The sequence below is a fragment of the Furipterus horrens genome, unplaced genomic scaffold (genome assembly GCF_987537825.1).
Source record: "Furipterus horrens unplaced genomic scaffold, mFurHor1.1.pri manual_scaffold_12, whole genome shotgun sequence".
NCBI lineage: Eukaryota > Metazoa > Chordata > Mammalia > Chiroptera > Furipteridae > Furipterus > Furipterus horrens.
In genome coordinates, this window is record NW_028327182.1 from 14,603,339 (window position 1) to 14,629,628 (window position 26,290).

Genomic DNA, 26,290 nt, shown 5'->3' on the forward strand with positions numbered 1-26,290 from the left:
TTATTTTATAGCTGCATAATAAAATTCAAAGTTTTAGAGTTGGTTTTCATAAATCATTGCAGATTATTATTTGGGAAAATATACCTGAAATTACTTAGCTGTGTTTACATAAACACAGGCACAATATAAAAATATATAAAGTATAGACACGCCCCCAAAAAGAGAGTGACACCATGTTTAAGATAGAACTGTGCATGAAAAAAAATTGTATCTTGTTATACACAGTGCCCCAATATACGTTGAGAAGTATTATGAAATATGTTAATTACATTATATTTAGAAATATTGAATTCTGAGAAAATGATAAATAATATTAAAGCATAAAAATGTGTTTAAACATGATATAATATTTGCTATATTAAAGAGAAGAGCAATACAGTGGGTAGGAAGTAAAAATGGCTGAATGTTTTCATGTATATACAGATCATTTATATGTAATATTTAAAATATAATAGATATACACTCCTGATATATATGCCTTTCATCTTATCTATTAATATGTATAATATATTTAATGTATGTCTTTTATCTTGTATATAATAATGTTATTTAATATTGCTTAAATGTAGTGATAACAGAAACAAAGTGAAAATTGAATATAAAGAGTATTTTAATATTTAAATTAATCATTTTTGCATCTCATTAATGAACTCATATTAATAAAAGAAAAACTGTCATCCAATAATTACCTTCAGGCATGAGCATATATAGCTTTTTTCTAAATTATGACTTCATTTCTAATCTAACAAATTCATGATGAAAATTAACACATGTGAATAAATTAAAATTATTAAATTACTTTAGTGAAAACAGCGTGGTGACTGCCAAAGGGCAGGGAGGTAGAGGAAGGAAGGTAGAGGAGAGGATGGGGTACCAATGTTGATGGACAGAGACTTGATGGGGTGGTGAACACACTGTACAGTGAAAAGATGGTGTGTTATAGAGCTGTGCATCTGAAACCTGTATAATTTTGTTAACCACTGACACCCCAATAAATTCAATTAGAAGGAAAATATTTTAAAATGAAAATAATTCTTATTAAATCTAAAATAATAGAAACATATTCAGCTACCTAAACATCTAAAATTTAAAATAAATCCTCATTTGAGGAAATTTGTAATAAATGACTAATAATCATCTTGTAAAGCTTCAGGGAATATTCATTTCCAAAGAGATGTTATAATATAAAATTATGTCCAATATTCTTTTAATTACTTAATAGCTATAAAAATAAAAAAATTTAACCTGCTTCATAATTAGCTACTTTAGAAGTTTATGATATTAAGAATAGGTTGAATCTGGAATTTTATCCTGCATTCTCACAAAACCTGAGACTTTTATTTAAAAATATGCAAAACAAAATATTTCAAAGCCAAAAATATAACTCTTTTCTCATATCTCTGGATGAGCAACCTAAGTATCAAATGGATGGTAAAAATACCTAATGCCAGTGCTGATCAATTTAAGCTCATGCAAGCAGGATTTAATTAAACCAGTCCATTGTGTTTCAAAAACTATCTCTCAAGTAAATTCTCCACATTAAAATTTAGTTGAGATACTCAGACTACTGGTAATGACACTTAAAAATGTATACTCATGTTTACCTTTGAATACACAGATATATTTTCCACTAAATATAAAAGCTTTTGTATATAATGAATGTTGAAACCATGTTTGAATGTCTATTAGCACCTGCAAATCAAGATTTGGTAAATACGCACATATTAACAGTGGGCACAGAAATTATGTATACTTAAATTTAATAAGTAGCTATCACTCATTTTTTCTCTTTGTGTGTTCATTTACCATAGTTGGCCCCTGTTAATATATTTTATTTATCTTTCTTTGAACAGATGAAGAGTGCATGGTTCAGAGAGTTGAAATACCTTTCCAAGGTCATATAGCTTGTAAGACCCAAGAGAAGTTAAAGCCTTCTGCCCACATAAAATATTCTGTTTCCTTTGCCCAAATCACAAACGCTTAATGAAAAATTGAATATAAGAAAGGTCACTGAAGAGGGATTTGAGAATCTTAAATACAACATTTTTTCTCACATTCCAAAAAAAGAAATCATACACACATATATTGTACTTTATAGAAAAATCTGGAAATAGAAAACTACTTTTCATTGGTGATGATATGTCTCTGACAAGATAAGTGACTATTTATAGTAAAGCTGTCTTTTTTTTTCCATTTTGACCTAGAATACATTTTTAAGTCTATGTATAAGTTTTTGTTCTTGCTCCAAAATCTCAAACATGACAAAGATAAAAACTTTCTTATCAGAGGACATGAACTTAGGTATCGACATTTCTCACATGTTGAGTCATTTCAATCCCTATCATTTTTCCAATTGTAGGAATCGCCTTCATGTGAAATAACTTATTTTAAAAAGCCACCACTACACAGTATATACATTTACATATATAAATGGTTGATGTATTTGTTAAAACTACCAAATAAAATTATAACATTGCACTATTATAGGTTTTATTGCATACATTTAGGTTCTATAATACTTTTTCCCTCTGGTATCTGTCCAGAACATTTTCTGTTATATACTTATCTTAAAATCTCTGACCTAGAAACCACAGATAAAATATCCAAAGAATAAATCCTCTTGTGCATATAGCACTTCTAAAATACATCCCTTTGGGAGAAATATCTTTCACTTATGAAACCCTCACACTCTCTTGAAGTGGCATTCTCAAATATCCACATTTTAAAATGAATGGATGGAAAGGAAGAACCAGAAGACTTAAGTATAGACCTCTAGAAACTTTCTTAAGAAGCAAAACCAAAGGCTTTTACAGCATTAGGATCAGGATCAAAGTGAAAATGCAAAGTGACTTTTTCGAGAGGCTGATAAACCTGAAATGACCTCACATTTCCCCTGATCTGGAAGGTTACAAAGTAACTAGTTTATTTTCCAGATCTTCCTTGGGTACTCCAATATCTACATCTTTTTTATTTTCCACCTGCTATAACAAAGTTTACTGCATTTCCTACTTGGAATCTTCAATCACCAAACTCTGTAAAATGTAGAAATGACTAGTAAGTAAAACTGAGAAATGACAGTCCTGTTACTTAACACTACATTTTATTTTCTTGGACCATAACTTATGACAACTAATTATAAATTATTCTGTGAAGTAAATCCTATCAATCTCTCCTCACTCAACCTCCACCACAATCTCAGACAGAGACCTAGACTTGACTTTTTCCCCATAATCAGCAATAGCTATTAGTGCTATAGGTGATCATATATCTTAAAGAATGAACATTACAATGTTAAGGACATGGTCAAGACTTGCTACATGTACTTTTTTTTCCCTCTTCCTAATGCCCTTGTTCGTCTTCCTCAAATATCAAATCTTTGTATTTTGGGGTCTTTTATTATAATTTTTATTTTCTATTTATGTGGCTCTGGAACAAAAGGAATACACTTATGTAAAAATTATGCATTGTCAATTGTTTTCAAACTAACATTATTTTGAAAAAAAAATAGTGAATTTTAAAAATGCTGACGGTTCTTTTCTTTTTGTCCTCTTTCTTTCTATTAATATTACCTGCCTTTTCCAATTTATAAGCATATGAGGAAACAGGCAATTAACTCAGCTTGGCTCCATATTTAGTGATATATTTGAGAGGCAGAATACATCTAAACTAATGCAATAAGCTGACCTCTAGAATCTGACCAATCAGAACAGCTTCTGTATCCTCTCCATTTCCTTTAAATTCCCTGTTGCTGGAAGGAAGGTTGAAGAGGTTAGCCAAAGAACATACGTGCATAACTCATAGATACAGACTACAGTGTGATCAGACAACAGTGTGATGATGGCCAGAGGGAAGGGGGGACAAGATGGTGGGCAAAGGGGAAGTGAATGGGATGTCTGTAATAGTGTAAATAATTACAATAGAGTAAAATAATTAAAAAGTAAAGATAGAATTTTTGAACTTTTCTTTTGAATTTGTTTGCGAGGTACATTAGCCATCACTTCTGTACTCTATCTTTACCTATGTAACAGCATGATCCTTGTTACATTTATGGATGAAGGCTAGACAGCTACAGCTAAGTCAAGGAGAAGTAGCAGAGGCACATTTGCTAATTCTTTTTGATTGAGTAGTTCTTATTTCTAACACCGGTGAGTTTGTCTTCCATGAACATATATTCTCAATGCAGTGTTAAGTTCTGAAAAATTATATTTTTTAAAGGAAAACAATTGTGGGTCTGTAAGAAATCCCTGCCATCTTAGGATTTGTTTCAAGAAGAGGTGACTAAGTAACCAAGAAAAAAATTACATTTGGGGACAAAATACCTACACAACTTTTGCAGAGTTTGGACTAGTTTAGCTTATTGGCACAAAATATATTGTATTGATGATTATATTTCAATGTCATGATATGTTTTATAGAGAACATGAAATGAGTATAAATAGAAATTTCTTCTCTCCAGTTAGGAGGTTCTTATGGACCAAAGAAAATGTCCTTCTCTTAGACTTAAAGTCTTCTTTGTAACATAGAAGACTCTGCTCAAAACAGGACCTTTCTGAAACATAAGTACAAGTCAGGAAGATTTAACAGCAACTTTTAATACTAGACAATATTTAACAAAATGTTTTTACTGTATTCTATTGTCATCTCTGATTTTGTAGAAAAATAAAAGAACTGTTGAATACAAAGCCGTGTACTACCACTTGAATGGTGTAGTAACAACCAGATTTCAAAAAATAAAAATCTGTGAAAATATTATTCCATAAAAATTTTGTGAACATAGATCATCACTTCTCATTAGTTGCAGAAGGCATAGATTGTTGGGTTTTTCCAGAGTAAAGAAAAATCTGGTAACAGCACAATTAATTTCTTCAGAAGAGATCAATTTGAATAAATTTACATATTTAAATATTGTGGGGTATATGAAAAATAGTAAAAAAGTGATGTTTGTAATTCTTGTAATATAAATTTTGCCCCTGCAATTTAGTTTTCTACTTTCCAAGCACTTAAACAAATTACTCAATAATTTTATAGTAACTTAGCAATTTCCATAATTGGGTAATAAGACTTAATTTGTTCATCTGACTACAATTTCATTACTTTATAGTCTTTATGTTATGATAATAAAAATCTCTAGATACTTTTAATGCCAAAGAAAATATTTTTCTATGAATGCCAGAGGAAAAAATGTCCATTGGACTTTTTATTTTGAACTGGCAGATAAAAAGGCAGTACATTATATAGGAAACAAAATTTCTAGACATTTATTTACTTGTTAATATATTTCAAATCTTATTATGTTACATTGTAAGAAGCATTAAGAGAACATAAAAAATTTAAATAAAAAGTGTCAACTGTCCTGTTTATTCTATTATTCTCTAATTTGTGTTCAATATTTAATCTGAAAATTTAACCACTGAATAAATCAGATTACTTATTTTAAAATAATATTCAATTTTAAAGGAAGATTTCGTCTGTTACCTGTTGTATGTTTCAAGATAAAAATTTCATTTTAAATGCAAGTATTATTTAGAAAGAGTATGATATAAAATTGTTGTTGCTTAAAGAGAACTGTCTGTAAGTGAGGAATAGAGGCAATAGAAAGATAAAAAAAGGTATCATGTTTACCTAGTAGAAACAAAGATTTAAAGGCATGTTTTTCAGAAAAAAATATTGTAGATAGACAAGACTGAAAGAGACAAGGGTGGGAGAGACCAGAGAAAGTGAATGAGAATGAGTGTATGAAGGAAGAAACAAGGAAAAGAGGTGGAGGAGTTTGGATTGTTTTGACTACGCAGCTGCGGGTTGCCAAGATCCTAGTGTTTTCCTCCCTGAAAGACAAGGGGCCAACGCTGCCATATTCCATTTCTTGTCATCTCATTGTCTTGCTAATAGGGACCCCACTTTGTGGTAATAAAATTACGAGAAAACCTGCATGTGAATAAAATAAAACTGTCATTTGAGCAAGCCTATATATGACCTATTTAGTTGCATTGGCAGAGAAAGAATAAAGATGAGGTTGGTTAGAGTTTTCTATGTAAAAAGATGCCATCCTCTAGAGGAGAAATATGACTTATGTTTGCAAATAGGTTTACTAGAACCTGTGGGTAAAGTGAATTCTACCAAGTCTAGTCCTCTTGCTTCTCTGTCATGGAAAGGCTTGAGCAGTGTAATCTTAAATCCAACCATAATGTATTATGTGACCATATTTTCTCACTTATGCTTTTCATACTTTGTCTTCCATAAATAAACCTTAAATGCTAGACACACAAAGTTGGGAAAACATGATGCTCCCTCTCCCAATATTCAATATGGAGTTCAGAGTAATCTGAGCAGCCTTTGACTCAGAAGCTCCTCCCTGCTCTCATCTTTACTTTGAAGGGTTGGGTCTACTCATAGAGGAAAACTAGATCATGAGTCAACAGTGCAGAATTGTAGACAAACTGATGGTTACCCAGTATGTACAGACTTGAAAGCCATCCTATGCTGATGGGAATATAGACAGACTCTGTCAGAGTCCAGCATGCTTCTCTGGGGTGTGGTTTCATTAGAGATTCTACACCCCAATCCGTGTATTATTAATTTACTCCAGGAGTGTTTTAGAAATGGGAGACATTGTTTTCCCTCAAAAAATATAGAGAAAATATTTTTATCAGAAGAGAAAAAAAGTCTTAAAAGGATAAGTTTTATAAAAGTATATTCTTACCCAAGACATGGGTGTCATGGTGCCCAGGAGCATCATTGTTTGTCTAGCATCTAGAATACCCACAAGGGAAAAAAAAGCTCTAACACATGCTTATGTTTTAAGTGGTGAGTGGGACATAAAACTCTCCTATTTCCCTATTCTTCCCTGAATGCGTAGTTTACTAAATTATGTATGGGGTCTCTTTACTGGCTATGTTTAATCTGCATATTTTTTCTCATTAGTATATAATTACAATGTCAGCTTAATTAACCATTTTCTGTTGGTTTTATCCCTTAACATTTTTTACTATTAACTGTCATGCCTTTCCCAACCTTCAATAAAAAAGTCTCCCTGTAAAATACCTCACAAAAATTGTCAACAAGCCATATTAAAAATAATGAGAAATTATATTACAAGATGCTTGTATACCTGGTAGAGAAATCATATTTTCAAAAGCTGATTTTATTTAAGTAAATGATAAAAGTTATAAAGTGCATATATATATTAAATATAGTGTTCAAAGAACTTTTATAAAATTAAAACACATGTGTACTTATTTTTATTCACCCTCCACATGTTCCCTTGTCCTTTTTCTGTCATAACCTCCCCTCAGTACTAACTATCACACTGGTTTGAATATTTTATAAATGTAGTAATCTCAATATGTCTTGTGTGTGTGTGTGTGTGTGTGATTTTATTCAGATAATTTTATGTTGTGAGATTCATCGATGATGTTCTTTTTTATTTCAGATTCACATTTAATTATAGGAATAAACCTCAGTTATTGTTTTAATTTATTCGACTATTGGAAGTGTTAAATACAAAATGGAGACCAGTTTTGATAATTCCTTGAGCAGACAAAACCATTTATACACATAAGAAAAACTCGTCGTCGTCGTCGTCGGCAGCCGTCCGTCTCGAGAGACGATGGCGTAGCTTCTTGAGAGTCTATCTGCACCGCCGAGAATGGCTGTGCAGCCCGACTCGGGAGTGACAATCCCTGCCGCACTTGTTACAGGTGAAGGCAGATGGCCGTTGTTGCTGCTGTTGACACTGCTTCCGCCTCGATCTTTTCTGGGCCGCCTCCTCGTTGCGCGCAGCCTCTGCACGTGACGTACCTTGCCTGACCGCGAGCCTCCAGGCTAGGCGGTCGTCTGCTTGAACTTCCCATGTGTTGAGATTGATGGAGCATTGTGTCATGTCCTTTTTGCAGATGTCTTTGAACCGCAGTTTTGGGCGCCCTGTCATCCTCTGGCCTTCTGCTAGCTCGCCGTAGAGGAGGTCTTTGGGGATACGGCCTGCATCCATTCTTTTGACATGGCCGAGCCACCTGAGGCGTCTCTCGCTAAGAACTGCATGCAAACTGCTCATATTGGCTCGCTTCAGCACCTCGGTGTTGGGGACCTTATCCTGCCAGGCGACATGCAGGACGCGTCGCAGGCACCTCATGTGGAAGCTGTTGAGTTTCCTTTCGTGCCTTGCGTAGGTGGTCCACGTCTCGCTGCCATAGAGGAGAGTGCTGAGTACGCAGGCTTGGTAGATGCGCAGTCTGGTTTTCTCAGTGAGGCTGGAATTGTTCCACGCTCGCCGGTTCAGTCTGGCCATAACTGTGGCTGCCCTGGCGATTCTCCGGTTGACCTCCAAGTCGACTGACAGAGAGCTCGAGATGGTGGACCCGAGGTAAGTGAAGTCGTTGACAACCTCCAGGGTGTATCCGTCGATGGTGATGCATGGGGTGTCCCCGTGCCTTGAGCCATAACATTCGTCTTCGTCAGGCTGATGGCTAGTCCGAACTCCTTGCATGCGTGGGAAAGGCAAGTGACTAGCTGCTGGAGTCCCTCTTCGGAGTGTGATGTCAAAGCTGCGTCGTCGGTGAAGAGCATCTCACGGATGAGCACCTCTTTGACTAAGAAAAACTAAATCTAATTTATTTAATTGACATAAGTGAAACTTAGGTTATTTCTTGCAAATGGTTCTGATAATCATAAAAGAAACTTAAGTCATTGTCCTAAAAAGTGGTATTGTATAAAATAATTCCTTCTAACTAATTCCTTATTGTTTACAATCCCCTTATTGTAATAACCAATCACTGTACAGGTCAAACAACTTCCTCAATTTCCCTTTATAATAAGCCATCATGTAATGGCATGCTCCTGAGCTTCATATCAGGTTTTGGTTTGAAAGCTCCCAGTTCACAAACTGCTCTTATATGCAAAATAAACTCTTATTAAATACTTACTGATCTAATGGTTTTAATTTTGTTATTTCTGAATTTTTGTCAATAGGGATTTGAATACTTGCACATTAAAGCAGTAGGAATATTGCTTTGAACATTCTTACACAGGTATATTGGAGCAAATATTTTTGTATTTCTCTTTCATATGTGTCTGGAAGAGAATTTTGAGCCATAAGGTATACATACGTTGGTCTTTGACAGTCAGTGTCAATTGCATTTCCAAAGTGCCTATAATAATTCATAGTCTTAGTATCATTACACTAGTAATCTAGTTAATATATCATTCAACACATTATTAAAGTTTTGTTTTGTTTTAAATTTTAGCCATTTTAATAAGTTTGTATTAATTTTATTAATGTTTGCTTTTCTGTTCCTTCATATCTTTTAAAAATATTTCGAAGTTCTTAGAATTCAATTTTGCTAATCTATTGCTTTTAGTTATAGAGCCTTAAATGTTGACTTATTCTTCCATATTTTTGTGGTGTTTAGAATATCATGATAAGCAATCCCGAAAGTTCACAGTCTATTTAGAGGTAATATTATACCACTTCAAACAATATATAAAATTGTTCAATGATAGAAATTCTTTTTCTTTTTCCAAATTGCTTCTACCAGGGGTTAATTAAAGCAGAATACCATTTCTTTATCTCCTGATTCCATTCATATATTACCTCTTTAGTTTTGGGAGATAGTTATTATTACTTTCACTACTATGCATGGCAGAAATAAAGCTGGTGTCCCCTTCTGGGCCAGGACCTGGCAGCTGCAGTTTATGCTTCTTAGCTCTTGGAAGACATACCCTTGGAAACTCACCCACAATGTAAAAATTTTGAATGCTATGTATGAGAAAAGCATACTATGAAAAGACAAAGACATGTAAAAAGACTCTGAAGAGTGAGAGATAATGGAAGCAAGGATGGGCAAAGAAAACTGAGTGAAGGAAACATCTGTAAAGTAGATTTTCCAATCCTAGCCAATGCTCCTGAAGCAATATAGTACAGCATATGTGAACCAGGTAGTCAGGTTATTCCTAAGGTCCTGATCCCCAAAATTAGGAGAAAAATAAGAAAATTTTTGAACTACCACGTTTACCATGTAGCAACAGATCACTGGAATAAGATAATAAATAACTGGTATACTACTCAGTTCTTATTTCTCACTACCCTAAATTTTTGCATGATTGCTTAATCTGGTTCTTTTTTATTAAAAAAATTGTGTAATTGAATTATACAAACATGTTTGTTGGTATGGTTTATTTAACTCACTTCAGCTATGAGATATATCTGTGTGTATGTATGTGTGTAATTCTTTCTTCTTTCTCATTGAATACGATGAAATACATATACATATATACACACATTGTATGACTATATAAAGCTTAGTGTCAATTTTCCTATGATGAACATTCTATTTATTCCACAATTTGGATTATTATGAATAAAACTTCTATAAATATGTATGAAAAAATTTTATTGCAACCTTACATGGGTTTTAGTTTTTTATAAATGAGTGAAATTGTTAAGCCTTAAGAAATTTACCTACATTTTCAATTTTGTGAGCAACGATGACGTTTGTATAGAGATGTGTCAATGCATGTTCCCACTAGCAGTGTTTGAGAATGCCAGTTACTCCAAATTCTTGCCAAATTTAGGATTATTAATTCTTTGAACTGAATCTATTCCTATGGATTTCTCAGTATGACTAAATTGTTTTTCACTGACAACAAATGAGAGTTGTTGCCTTTCCATATTTTATTGGCCACTTTTTTGTTCTGTAGAGTGATTGTTAAAGCCTCTTATCCATTTTCCTTTGGTTCTTTGCCTTTTATTTAGAAATTCTTTCTTACAGGAATTTTAAAATATACATTAGATGTGTCTATTGGTTACATGTGTCTCAAATATCTTATCTCTTTCCATAACTTATCTGTTCATTCTGCTAATAGATCTTTTGATTTAAATATTTTCTTGATTTTAATGTGAAACACTTCAAATTTTTCATGTTTAGTATTTTTGTGTCCTATATAAGTACCTTTCTTAACATGAATATAATTATTATATCCTCATATATTATTGTTTATGCATCTTATTTCTTTTTGTTTCACATTTAAATCTACAGAGAAGCTTATTGTTTTTTATTTGGTGGTGAAGCAAAGGTCAATTTTTTAATGATTTTCATAAGGATACCTAGTTCTTATTAAACTGGTATTGAACCAAAACCTTATAATGAAAAGAATAATCCTAACTGTCGTTCTGTTAAGTTAGCTTGTTTTAAATAATGTAGCTGTAAGTACTTGGTACTGCTTTGGGACTCTGTTCTGTTTCATTGACCTACTTGTTTATCCTTGCGTCAATGCCAATTTTCTGAACTACTTTAATATATGTCTTAAAATACAGCATAGTATATTAATCCACTGTGTTACTCTTTCAAGGTAGCCTTGGCTACATTTGGCTCTTGAATTTCTATATTATTTTTAGAACCAAGTATTACATTTTCACAAAACAACTCAAGATTTTGATCAGGGTTGCATCCTAACTATATATAATTTTTGGGGGAAATATGAACTTTATAACATTGATGCTGTTAATACCATTATATCAAGGTCATATTCCTACATTATTAAAGTATTCTCTATTTCTTTTCAAAAGTTTTATATTTTATTGTGGGAGAAATCTTAACTGACTTTTTTTGGTTAACTCCTGGATATTTTTCCAAAATGTTACATAAATTCAATAATTTAAGTTTTTTTATTTATATTATAGTGTGAGAGGAAAATTAACAGTGAGACAAAGAAAGAAAGATGGGAGGAAGAAAGGAAAGAAGGCAGGAAGAAAGGAAAGAAGGAAGGAAGAAAGGAAGGATTTTCTAAAAAATTATTTTGAACTATAGTTTACATGGATTTAAGAAATTATCTACTTTTATGTGTGGAGGAACATAATACACATTCTACTTAAGCAATTTCTTAATGGTTATTTAATTATGAAATTTTATGTATAGTGCTGTTTATGAACTATAATATTTATGATATAATTATAACATTTATAATTATAATAAATAAAATGTATATAGTGTTAGAAAGGAAACAATAGGCTCCAAATGGAGTCTCCTGCGCCATGCCTCAGGTCAGCAAACCAAGACTTAATATGTAACCTAATTACACTTTCAGCTTCTCCTAGGAATGTGGCTTTTCACAGTTAATCTGGAATTACCTGGTCAGCACTAGTAGCCTGGCTGATAGATCCCTGCCTTCCGTAAAAGATTACTTCTCTGGAAACAATCCATTCTTGGCTAGTAACTTCCCTGTTTCATTCTCCTCTGCCCATAAAAGTCTTCCATTCTGTACAGATCCTCATAGCATCTCTCTGTCTGTAAGATCAGATGTTGCCCCATTCATGAGTCAGTAAATAAAGCCAATTAGATTTTTGAATTTACTCAATTATTATTATTTTAAGAATTTATTTATAAACAGTAGCTTTCATTAATATAAATTTGGGGAGACTGATGCTAAAGTGAGAAAAGATACAACTTGAACATCCTATACATTAACAAAATGGGGAAAACCTATTTACTTGAATTGGAACTTACACTGGCCTTGACCCTTAAGAAGTGATTCCCTGTCAAGTGGCAAAACACAGTTGTTGCTTCTTGAATTTCCTAGTTATTATCCTTAGCCATAGTTAAAGTAGTTCATAAGCTAATTGAAACAAAGACCAATTAAGAGCAACAATTGTAATTTATAAGAAGTTATAGATTTCTCTTGACAAATTCCGTTTGATGAGTTAAAAAAAATAGTACTTGACATTTTACTACACAAAAGTTAATTGCTCTCCAGTTCCAATTAGAATGACACATAATTTAAAATTAGTTGCTTAATGTGATGTTCTAAAGGAAAAAGAAGAAGACATATAACCTGAGGTGACCATGATTTAGTAATTTGTTGCCACAATTCACACAGAGAGCAATAAAACTAGAAATTTCCTGCCTGATGATGATTAGAGATGTCGTTTAGGGTAATGTATTAATTTCTTTGGGTGCCGAAGTTCAAGAAGCACCATGTATGTGTTCTAATGTTGACTAGAATTGGCTTTGGGGGAAATTTCCTAATTAGAAGCTCATGACAATAAGCCTTAATATTTAGCAATTGATAATAACAGCAAAAGAAGAGTAAAAATCAAGCAAAATACAAGAAAATGTAAAATACAATTTTATTGCATTTCAGATTGATTCAGTTTTCAATGATCCTTGCTAATTACGACATACATTGAAAGACAATAATACAAAATTAATCAACAAGGCCTATGAAAGTAGAAAAAAGGAGAGATTAAGGTAGGCTGGAGCATCCTGAAACTAGTAGGTCTTAAACTAGACATTAAAAGGTTAAAAGAAGGCAGAAATACTGCAAGGCTTTGTAAGTGAAAATGACAAATGGAGCAAAATATTAGCAGACTGACCCTGAACAACAACTATAAATATTAATTACATTAAGAACGCTTTATAATTTTTATAACAAAGGTTTACTGTTCACAAAAGTGGTAATATTTCAATTTTTTACTTTAATTTGAAAATATAGATTTTTAGATTTCTCAGTTCCTCTGCTCACATAAATAGTCCTTAAGGAATAGAAAATAAACCAGCTGGTAAAATAAAAGAGTGAGGCAGAGAGTCAGAGAAAAGAGAGCACAGATGGAGCCTCTAGAGTCTGGTGCAAAAACATAGGGCAGGAGATATTAGGTATCTCTCAGGACACTGGCCAGCTGCTCAGGATCTGATGGCACAGAGAGGACAGTAGGAAGAAAGAAGCCTCCCTCTTCCCAGCTTGCCCCTTGAAACACGGTGTCCAAGGCTCTTTTCACCCAAACCGCGGCAAAAGAAAGTTGACCTGGTTAAGATAAGATACTAGGGGAAGTATCTCAAAGAACTTCCCCAGAGAATGACGCAGTCACCTCCTATCCTAGAGCATGTGGATGTGGGAACGGAATGACTGCACTGGGTCCATTTACCTACCACCCAAGACAGTCCCTGGAGCCAAGCTCCGTGGAAGCAAGGCAGCCGCGCTATCAGCAGAGACTGCAGGCAGGACGGGGTGATGGGCAGAGCGAGCGAGAACAAGAGCAGTACACACGCAGGCAGGCACAGTTCTCAGCGAGGGGCTTCAGATCACTGGCTGCTCAGTCTTTCTCGTGACCTCCTATAAGGTTACCAATCTTTTAAGAAATGCATGTTGGAAAATTTTAATAATTAAATTTAATCTCTATCCGCAAAAAACGGTAGTATTATAATATTGGCTAAATACAAATCATTCTTAAGGATTCAACAAAGGGAAAGTGAAAGAGAGAAGTATAGAAAATAAGTACATTTACTGTCTAGTATATATCAATAAATAATCTTCAAGATTTTGAGTAATCATTTCACTATGGTATTACTTCCAAAAGAACATATCACAAAAATGTTCAATCAGCTCATTCATGCATTTGTTGTGTTTAAATCTCTTTTTTAACTCTGGCAATTCTTAAAAAAGTTAGTACTTTAGCCAATATACAGACACAAAATATAAGTCAGACCTCATTCACTGATTTTCTTGATTTTAGAGTAATTGATTCCGAATTAACCAAGAATGATGACACCAATTTATGGAAAAAGAGAACAATATAGTGTACATGCATTTTGTAGCTCTAGACATACTCAACATCACCCTTGTTCAATGCTATTCTTCAAAGCCAACTTGAGAAAAATGTCAGGTACTAACCTGTACTAAAGAAATGAATAGTAGATTGAATCTGTTATTTCATTGGGTATTGCTAAATGGCGATTTTTCAGCTCTATCTTTACTTCTAATTTGTTATTGGTACAACCTGAACCCAGGTGATGACAAAAAGAGATAAACTAGTCCCTGTGCCTCACGCCATGATGCAATGAGATGTATACAGCCCCACCTAGGAAGTATTCTTGCCTAAAAAACTGAACCCCAACTCAGTAGCCTTCCAAGGAGGGAGTTAGGGGGTGCCAGGATGCATCTACATGCAGGCAATAGGTTACTTCGTGGAGAATTCTAAATCAATAATAAAACCAGCTTTAAAAAAAAGAAAAAGAAAGAAAGAGAGAGAAATAAAAGTCCTTTTTATTTATCGATGTTGGTTATTTTTATATGTGAGCATTTTGCATTAAGCATAATCATGTTAGCTATGAAGACAGATTGGTGTAAAGCTATAAGGCTCATTTTATTCATAGATGTGTGCATGTATACATATACACACAAGCGCGTATGTATATATATACCATTTGTGAGTTAAATTGGTAGTTTTCAAACTGTATTGTTACTATACCTAATTAATGTGAGAAGAGAAGAACATGAAAGGGAAAGAAAAGGAAGGGAAATATTAGAATAAATCTTAGAAAAACTTGGAGGAGAGAGAGAGAGAGGGAAAGGAAATGTATATGTAACTATTCATTTATTGTATTTTTACTTTTTGTTTTATTTTCTTTTTTAATGTGAATCTAAGTGAAAACATTTTGCCAGCCAATGGTTTAGAGTGGCTTAAAAAAAGAACAGAAATATCTAAGAGATTATTTTTCAAGGATTTGTGTGTGTGTGTGTGTGTGTGTGTGTGTGTATGAAGTATTCTTCCCTGAAGATGTATTCTTCCAAAGAATGTAGATAATATGTCCCCAGACTGGTGAAGAGATCAACTTATTTGAAATAGATTAATTTAGTGTTTGCTCAAAGATTTTTGTTTTGTTTTTTATCATTTTGTCTCTAAAATTATAATTCAATCTTCACATTAGAAGAGTAGCATACATTCAGAAAATTAAATACTTAAGATTAGGTCATCTTGGCAGAGGAATCAAGAAAATTTGGCCTTTGCCTTTCATTTCCAGTGTGAAATGAGAAGAAAAGGTTGAAAACACATTAACATTAAAGGGAAAAAATTTACATTTGGGGATATATTTGGATCCCAGTGGTTCCATTTCAGCAAGTATCATCACAGTAAAAACTATCCTGGAAAGATTTCCATAAAGAGTAAAAGGATTTGCCATTTGAAAATGTGTAATTTTTCTACAAGTACATAGCTCTGGATTTTATTTTGTATTTAAAACATGTAATAATTTGGTGAAAATTCAACAGTTGCCTAAAATATAGGCCTTAACACTGGAAATATATGGCTGTAATATGCCATTTTGTCCCACTAAGAAAATCTATATATTCTTCTATTTTATTTTACTTTTTATATTCTTCTATTTTCTAGTGCAACATATTCTATATATGGAGAATCCTTTCCAACATTTATTCCATATCCTGAGGAACAGTGAATTTTTCATAGTTATTAAATATTTTTGCATTTTCATTACATTTTAAATATTTGTGATGTTTAAAAGAACAAAGTAATCCTTCTAAAATATGGTCAAATAGAAAACAGATGTTTTGGTATGATGCTAATTCTTATGCACAAGAATAATACAAAGAAAAGTAGCAGCATATAAAAAATATACAAAGCTAAAAAAATAATATTTACAAAAAATTACACCCTAGTTAGACTGGAATAACTGAATTGATAACAACCATGAAAACAATCAGAGTTCTTCCAAACCAATCCAATAATGCTTATTACATTTAGAAGAAACTCAGAGGAATGACTGTTTTGCTGCGTCATACTTTTGTGAGAAAACCCTGGCTGGTTTGGCTCAGTGGATTGAGCGTCGGCCTGCGAGCTAAGTGTCGCTGGTTCGATCTTCCAGTCAGGGCACATCAGAGAAGGAAAACTCTGATTCCAAAGAACCTCCGCTGCCTTGCGGCATACCTCTTCAGGGGAAAGGCTAGGGGAGTAAACCCCGACAGAAAATCCGGAGCCGGAGTCCCTAAGGCGGTTTGACGTTGTAGTCAACACCGGCAACTCCTGCGGCGCACCTGAAGCCAAGCTGCATTGACTCCGTCTTTCCCTTGGACCCTTCAGCTGCGAAGAGAGGGGGGCTCTGCTGCATGGGCAACAGCAGACCCTCCATATCACCCTGCCCAGGCTCTGTAGCTTCAGCTTCACTGGAGAGGACACTCCAGCGTCATCGCAAGATGTCGATTCAACACGGGAGGAGACAGATACCGTGTCACTCCCGAATCGGACTGCACAGCCATTCTCGGCGGTGCAGATAAACTCTTAAGAAGCTACACCATCGTCTCTGGAGACAGACAGCTGCCGACGACTTTTGTGAGAGAGTTTTCTCTAGTAAAGGCTAGCTCAAAATATCAGAGCAATGGAACAACCGGTTCAAATCCTGGCCTATATAAATTTATTATTTGTTGCTCAAATAAAAATTAAGTGACACACTTAAAGTGTCTCTAGGTAACCTACTTACAGGAAGTAACAACTTGTGTGAGGCTCAAACGTACTGCAATTTATTCCCATTAATGATACCATTATTCCTTGCCATTTAATCCTTCTTAAAGTCAAGGTACTAATCCACCCCATTGTTAGTGTTACTCTCTTTCTTTCATAAAGCATTCTTAAGATATCATATTATTGCTAGAATGAACTAGATACTATTAAAATATTGTCCATTTCTTGTTTAATTTCGTGTGCCACATAAGTAAAAAAATATTTATGAATTTCACTTAGCATAATACTCTTCATTTCCATCCATGCTGTCGCGAAGAGTAGGAGTTTTTTCTTTCTGCTGCTAAATGATATAATGAAGGTGGCGAGAGACAAATACCATATGATCTCACCTATAAGTGGAGCCTAATGAAAAAAACAAACAAGTGATCAAAATAGAACCAGAGACATGGAAATGAGGAACAGACTGACAGTGACCAGAGGGGAGGGAGGATGGGGATAATTGGGGAAAGAGGTGAAGGGTCTAGTCAAGGAACTCGTGTAAATGACCCATGGACACGGACAATGGGGTGGCACTGACTGTGAGGGAGACAAGGGAAATCAATGGGGGAAAATTGGGACAACTGTAATAGAACAACAATAAAATTTTAAAAAATAATAAAAAATAAATAAAAACATTTATGGTTTCTACATGGAATTAGAATTAAAAGCATTGAGCAAAGAAAATGAAGACTGAAACTTCTTTCGTAAGGTTTATCCCAAGATTACAATTTTTGATAAAAGTTCATGCTATGTATGCAGTTCTGGGAGTTTAAAATATATGATTGATTTGTTTGTGAAGTATGGGAAATATAAAAATGAGACTGAAAATCTGACAGATAAAAGCTTTTTTTCCTTTAAAGTTGTAGAAAAGTTTCTCTTTTCCAGTCTATGAAGATATTTAAACTCAATTTTCTTTATCCATGTATTTTTGCTTTCCTACACGTGGCTTCACAGTATGCTTGTTAGTGTAGAAAGATGTCTTTGATAAACCTTTTTAGGGGTGTGAAGAGAGAGTCTTTAATTAAGAACCGAGTACAAACAGCCTGCCTGTCAATATTTGAGGTGCGCTAGTCAGTGTAGCTCATAATTAGCTCCCTAGAGAACATGAAGCATTATGCCATTATCTGCCTGGAACATTATGCTCACCCAATTTTTCTGTCCACTTTCAATATTGTTATTACTTTGCACAATATAGAATTGAACTTTTAACATTATCACATCTGTCTAAACATTTGCCTTTTTTCTTTTTCCTCTTCATTCCAAGCCTCTCCCTGTGAACAAATTTATAATCCCCTCCAATTATTAAATGAATAACTCTCTTCTAGTTTACTGGATTAAAGAGAAAGCTGATGGGCCTCAGCATAAAATACTTACACTTTTCCTAGCAACTTTTGGTCACATTTAATATTGGTTAAAGACACAATTCTTTGTTAAAATAACCTATGAACTGTACCTAACATGAACCAATTATCTTTTAAAGAAGTTTATCTTAAGAATTGAAAAAGCTGAGCTATGTAGGATGAAGTTATTTAATCTACATATTTTGTTTCTAGTGTTTTTTTTTTTTTTTTTAATTATATGGGTGTCACTGCCAATAAAATGCTTGAAAATATTATTGCTTCTGGGAACAACACTATAAATGATGACAACTGAAGCTTCCAGCTCCTGAAGCCATTATGTTAAGACAGCTTTGGCTAGGTCAGCAAAGCATTCAAAACATGCTTTTATTAGACCAATTCCACATTTGTTTAGATCAAGGGCTCGTGAATATTGCCTGCGATAACCTTTCTGTGGTTAACAGATTTCTGTGCTAGAATATAAAACCAAAACCATCAAGGGTTGGTCCAAAGCATACATGAATAACGAGCCACTGACCTTGTGCACATCACCCATGCCCATATTACTTAACATTGCCTCCCAGTGTCTCCTATATTTACCATGAGCTCAATTTTTGTAAGATAGATAATTAATTGTCTATAGAAAACTTCTACTTAAATACATGGTATAAATTTGCTTGTTTCCCAGTTTCTGGTTAAGAAATCCATTGAGCTTTCATCTGTTCTAACCTTTTTGAACTTTGTATAAAATTTCTTCCAGCTACTAATTTCCACTTTCAGCTAATAACTGTCCTATCTCATCTCTCTGCTTCTCCCTTTCCCTCTCTCGCTTTCTCTCTCTCTCTCTCTCTTCCCTTTCCTTATCTCTCTGTTATTTGGCCAAAAAATCTCTAGCCTTCTCTTTCTGTCTTCTTCTTCCAACTTAATTATTCAATTTCTGTGTCTGGTTGCATCTTATGACCATTTTATTACTACATCTTAAGTCAATATCACTCATTTCCATGTTACTGATTTCACATCAAAGCATCTCTTCCTAATGCTTTCACTTCCAAATATTAATCATCGTCCTTAGAATACTTTGTAAATTCTAGTTATATATTTCCAAATCTCCTGTGGTAATATGGTTGATAATATTTAATAGGACCATATCTTCTTGTCATATGGGGAAAAATCTGAGGTCATCTGTATATTTCATTTTCCTTGGCCTCTATGCAAACTATTAGCCACATTTTACTAAGTTTATCTCTTTAATGGTTTCCACATTCTCTCTGCTGCATTCATTCTGCTATGCTTCTCCATTAAATGGCCAGTTTAGGTGTGGAGAGCTTCAATGACTGATGCTGAGAAAATAAATGCAGTGTGATGTTTGCTAGGTTTGTGGAATTTTTGTTTGTGGGAAAAATTATACATACTATATTTAGATGTATATTTAGAAATTTAGATGTATTTTTATGTAAAACTCAACCTCCATAAAAAAGACTTTATCTTTGTACTGTATGAGATGATTAACTTGGAGAAATTCAGTTGAGAAGGTGTGAATAACCCATTCTTCTACTATGCACACATGCACACATGCTCTTTGATTCTCGTTCAACTTTTCCTCCTTTCTTTCGAAAGGAATTAATGAGTACTGTCAGCCTGGTCTTTGCTGGTCACTGAGGGATTTTAGAGTGCATTTGACAAAGAGCACTTCATTGCAGCCAAACACTTCTTAGTTTTCATAAAACAAAGTAATGGTTTGACATGGGCAAGGTTGATGCATATATCAGCACTTTCTTTCCTGGATGTTTTGGCTCCTGTTTCTTCCACAGTCATATCACCGTATGGTCAGCATTGTTACTCCTGAAGTACTTTTTTCTTCCATACTACTCTAGAATCAGTAATGTTTTCAACAAACTACATTCTCTGCCATTTGCTGACTAGTAATTTATTTCTTTATATTGTGGCAACTGGAATTTTTAGTAGGACTTGCCACCACATCTCAAGTCAATATATAAAAGTTGATAGTTTTTAACTATTTTTTCCTTTGGATTTCCTTCAGTGGGAATTAAAATAGTTAATTCATATATAATAACTAAGACAATTTCAGTTTGAGGATAATTAATATATATTCCTTATTTTCTTTTATTTTATGTCTGTGGCTCTGAGCTAGTTATTTTGTCTCCTGACAATAAATTCAAAGAGTAGAAACCATGCCTACTTGCCGAAAGTTGAGCCTAAAAATGACCTTTGTCATTATTGACATTATAGTCTAGTAAGGGAGAGTAATACTCATCAAAAGAAAATATAACAAGTTCCTATGTCAGAAAAGCTCATAGTACAATGAAACCTATTTTAGGGAAGATTGAGCAAGTCAAGGAGGATGGGAAAGACTTCACTAAAAAGCTGAGACCACTGTGTCAAATAATGTGGATATGTATGTTTCAATCTAGATGAAGAAGAAGGATAACTTTTGACAATCTAGAGAATGTGCAGATAGATAAGATAAGGCATTCTTGCTATGTCTAACTGAGAAATGACAATAGGCTGGAACTGGAAAATGATGGTTTTACTGATGTTAAGGAATGGTTGAGCTTGAAAGGTTATCTTGGAATTCAGGTAGCAGGAACTGTGTGGCTGGGAAGGACACTGATGGAGAATTATTCCTCATGGTCCTTCACTCAAGGCTTTAGGAGTTAATAAATCATTGTATTTATTCTTCTAAATAATTATTCTTCCTTACTTATCTCTATATCAGTCAACTCATTTAGAAGTTTATGTTCAACTATGATTTTTGCTTCTTGGTATTTTCATTTCTCTTTAAGCTTAGTGTGTCTTACTTTTGGCAAATACTCAGTGTTCACTGAAGTGAATTTTGTTACTTTGATTTTCATCAAAATGTTGTTAAACATTACTACTGGCCAAAAAACACAATTGGAAAGAAACATGGAAATAATTGCCCTCACATTTAGAATTCTGTGGGTCATGGCACAAATATAGATGAGGGGAATCTTTTATTATAAGCATATATTTTCATAACAATCTAAGCCCCTAGGACAAGTAGTAGCCTGAGGACATTCAGCAAATTAACTACAGTCATTAGAGGGTCTTATCACTTGAACCAATTAATCCTGTATGTTCCCATACCAAACCACAAGACAGAGAAAAGATTCTTGAGTTATTTTTTTAAATGCCTCCCAAATTCATTATATGTGGAATCTAAACAATCAAAATAAAGAAACAAAAACAATAGAAACAAGCTCATAGATAAGGAGAATATTTTGATTGTTACCAGATGGGGGTTTGGGAGCATGCATTAAAAAAAAGTGAAGGGATAAAGAGGTGCATAGTGCCAGTTATAAAACATCACAGGAATGTAAAATACAACATAGTGAATATGCTCAATAATATCATAATCAGTATGCATGGTGTCAGATGTGTACTTGACTTATCAGGGTGATCATTTTGTAAGTCAAATAAGTGTCTAATCACTATGTTGTACACCTGAAATTAATATAATATTGTATGCCAACTCTAATTGAAAAATTTAAAAAATATTAAAGTGCTTTTCATCTTTCCTTTCTGAAGAAATATTAGAAGATAATAATAGGTTTTGGTAGACTTCACAGTCTTATAAATAACTTTTTTTTGTTCCAGTAATTCAGCATTTTTGTTTTTTCTTTTCACAGTTTCTAGTTTTAAGCACTCAGATATTCATGAAAAAAAAGCAATGAGAATGATGTGATAGCGGGTGTTTCTCACATATCGAGTCAGGCTGACCTAAGGATATGTCCTTGACTTTCCAACTACTAGCTGTTTAAAACTGAGAATACTGTCCCATTTTAACACTTCAGTTTTCTCCTCTCTAAAATGTAGAAAACGTCTTACTTGAAGTATTGTTAAGAATATTAGAGGTAATTTATTATAATATACTTAGCCAAATTGTGGCTAAGAGAAAGTGCTCAATGTGTGCTTGTTTTTTGTATATTTGTTTTCTTAAGAAGCTCCTTTACTTTGGAAATCATGCATAGCTTTATTGCCATTTTAAAGCAAATTTAAATAATATATGTATATGGTAAAAGATTCCACTTTAACAGCTGTCTTCATTTTAAGTACAACTAATTGCAAAAGACCATGAATAACATTGCTAGTCAGAAAGCAGTATATTCATGCTGTTGTATGTATGCCACAGTGCCAGAATGATATTTATGTATTTGGTGCTGGGAAGACAGCTGTGGAGATTGCTGAACAAATCCTCTTGAACGTAGTGTTTCCATTTAAGGCAAGTTAATTATTCCCAGGGCTTAAGTAGGTTTAGAATTTACCTTTTAAGTAAATTTTGAATACGGAAGCAAATGTACCTATGTTCTTTTACTTTTTATATTTTAAAAGATCATTATATATATTATCACCTTTTTTTTATAATGGGAACAGTTGATTGGATAAATTACTAGAATGAGTTTCAAAAATAAAAGAGATACTGGTATTGTCAACAACTGTAGTTGGGATTCAGCACCAGAGTTATTCTTGTTCAATTAGAATACTATAGCTTTCTTTCTTGTTTAAAAAAAGAAAGAAGAAGAAGAAAGAAAAATAAAAAATAAAACAGGCCAAAGAGAGTCACTTCGCTAAGCCACATCACCAAACTAATACTTAATAAGATTATTAAGTCTAGTTTCAGCCTCTCCCAGGAGCGGAATTTTAAACTAAATTGTCTGAAATTTCCTGATTAATAGTAGATGACTTGGCCTAAAAATAATCCTTCCTTTTCTTTTACTAATAACTCCTCTGCCATACCCTTTTGCCTATAAAAACCTTTTATTCTGTACAACCCCTGAAGAGCCTTTCTACAAGCTAGATCATGAATGGCTTAATGAAGCCAATTAGATCTTCAAATTTACTCTGTTAAATTTTGTTCTTTAACATCTTTGTCCTTGTCAGTGCAAAAGTAACTTTTTATATTGACATGGTTAGGCATTCAATAACTGCTGTGTCTCACTGACTGATCTTATAAGCAACACTTTTTTGTTATTTTCACTTTTTTTATTTTACTGTGTAAACCATCACCGTCGATATATAATTGAAATAACATTAAATGCACTGATTTTAATTGCAGAGTGTGAATTGTTCTGACAAATGCCTTTAATAAATGCCATTTAACCCTCGTGAAAAGTTGACTTGAACAGCGTGATTTACAATAGAGGTGGGGCAGCCATGCTAGAGGAACTGTCTTATGCGGTCCTTGTCAAACCTTTGGAACGGGTGAAATAACCCAGGGACTGAGCCAAAACACCATTGTGTCCCAAACATCTTTTTTTTTTTTTTTTTAAGTATATTTTATTGATTATATTGTTACAATAGTTCCAATTTTTCCCCTTTGCTCCCCTCCGCCCAGCACCCCCCTTCCCCGACATTCCCCCCCCCAAGTCCATGCCCATTGCTCACGCTTTCATATATTCTTCTTCTTTTTTTTAAAAAATAATTAATTAATTAGTTAAATATTTGAACAATAAAAAATAACAATCCCTCCCTCTCAGACTTAAGACCCTTTACAATCTTATAAAGGACAATGGACGAAGGTCTCGAGCTCCTCTAGCTGCTTCAAGCTGGGCATGGTCGTCGTCCTACCTACCCTTGGGTCAAGAAATCCCTAATAAGAGTGGGGTTGTGGAGGGGAGGGTGGCCTTCCCACAAGGGGAAGGATCGTGCAGACTCCAGGTTGGTTGGCTGTCTCTGGACAATGGCATGCTTGGTTTAACAGGCTGGCATCCTTGTTGTATTCTGGGGGCAACAGGGTTAAAGGACATCATTCAATCCGTAACCACTAGATGACAAAAGACAGGTATTAATTTTTCAATGTCCCACATTAGGGAAAAGAAGGGCTTCTTTAGAGGAAGGTATTCCAGGTACATCTCACCTGTCCAAAACCCTTTTGCCCATTATACTTAGTTTGGACTGAGGGAAATATTTTAGGTTTCCCCCCTCTCAGGCCTCTGGGCTCTTTCTATCCAAGCCATTAGGATAGGAAAGAGAAAATAAGCCAGGCAACAAAAGAAAATTACCTTATGCTATCACCTGTTAAAGGAAACTAATGAACAACACAAACAAATGAGCAAAATTGAACCAGAGGTATGTAAACGAGGAATAAACTAACAGTAACAAAGGGGGAGATGGGAGGGAGAGAAGTGGTAAAAAGAGGAAGGGTCTAGTCAAGGAACATGTATAAATGATCCATGGACATGGACAGCTGGGTGGGGACTGAATGTGGGAGAAGGGAGGGAAAGGGTGCAGAGAAGCAAGAGGGGGAAAAAAGTGAGACAACTGTAATGGAAAAACAAACAAACAGAAAAATTTTTAGTGGGGGGAAAAAATAAAAATATAAAGAATAGAAATGCAAGTTAAGTGAATATTAGAAGGACAAGGATTTTCCTTCACACTGTATATACTTTCTCCCTATCTGATCCCTCCAGAATTTGGCATTCTAAAGAAGTAAGTAATGACCTAAGTTTCTTTGCATAAAACTAATAAGACCAGTTGTCAATAGCGATTTTTTGACTAAGACTTTGACTGGAATGTCATGCCTAAAGGAGACATGCTTGGGCTTTGGTTGTTACCAAAAAGCCCTGAGCAACTGGGACTGACTTTCAAAGGTAATAAAAGTCCACGAGATAAAAGGACTGGTACCTTGGATGGATAAGCGGTCCATAGCAATCTTTCCAGGGAAGGAACGAAGGTTGTTTTCCTGAAAGATTGCTGGAAGGGACCTTAAGGCACAATGGAAAACCAGGAGGACCTGGAAAAGACAGGTGTTTACAGGCAAGGCTGAATGCCAGGTATGTGGCTCAGCTTCTGTGCCCTGAAGGGCAGACTGAAGGTCACCCTAAATGTTCCTTGCGTAAGTTCCAGCAAAGCAAAACTAAAGATCATAAGTGATCATTTGCTGCTCTTGTTGTGTTTATGCAAATGAACAGGATAAATTAAAAATGGACTTAATGCAGTCCCTTTAATGACAAGGAGGGTAAACCTAGGGAGAAAAATCAAGATTCAAGGAAGATCACAATGCCCAGTGGCAGACTATAAAGTAGTGCAGCTAACCGTCTTTAAAGTTTCTTTTCATTTAAAATTTGTTTTCATTTGAAAGTTAAACTATGTCTGTGGCATTATCAAAGATGTTTAATTTACAGGCAAGAAGAATGTCAAATGCCTTGCAACTGGATGTCTTTCCGATAAGACAGTCCTACAGATCTATAAACTTGTGTGTGGGTTATGTTACATAAATTAACATGTGTTTTCTGTTTTCAAAGGGCATAAGCCTACGATCTCATTACCTGAGTGATTGTCTGTACGTATAGGCCTCACTTAATCCTGTCTGCATTGCTGCCTCCAGAGACTCAATGGTTTGGCTGAACTAAGTGGCTGGGTTGGTGAAGAATGGGGTGGTCTGTGGGCTTCACTTCCAAACATCTTCTTGTAAAGCTAAAAGGAAAGCAGACCCCAGACCACAAGGCCTAGTGATTATGAACGTTCTTTGTAATTAGGACGACCATGTATAGCTAAATAATAACTTAGCTCATCTGCACCTCTAGAAATTCCTTCTTCAGTATACTATCGCCAGTTCCTTCCCTCTATTCATGCAGTTAGTTCCCTTCTCTTCTTCTTAAATGTACCCTGCTTTTAACTCTTAATTGGAGCACTA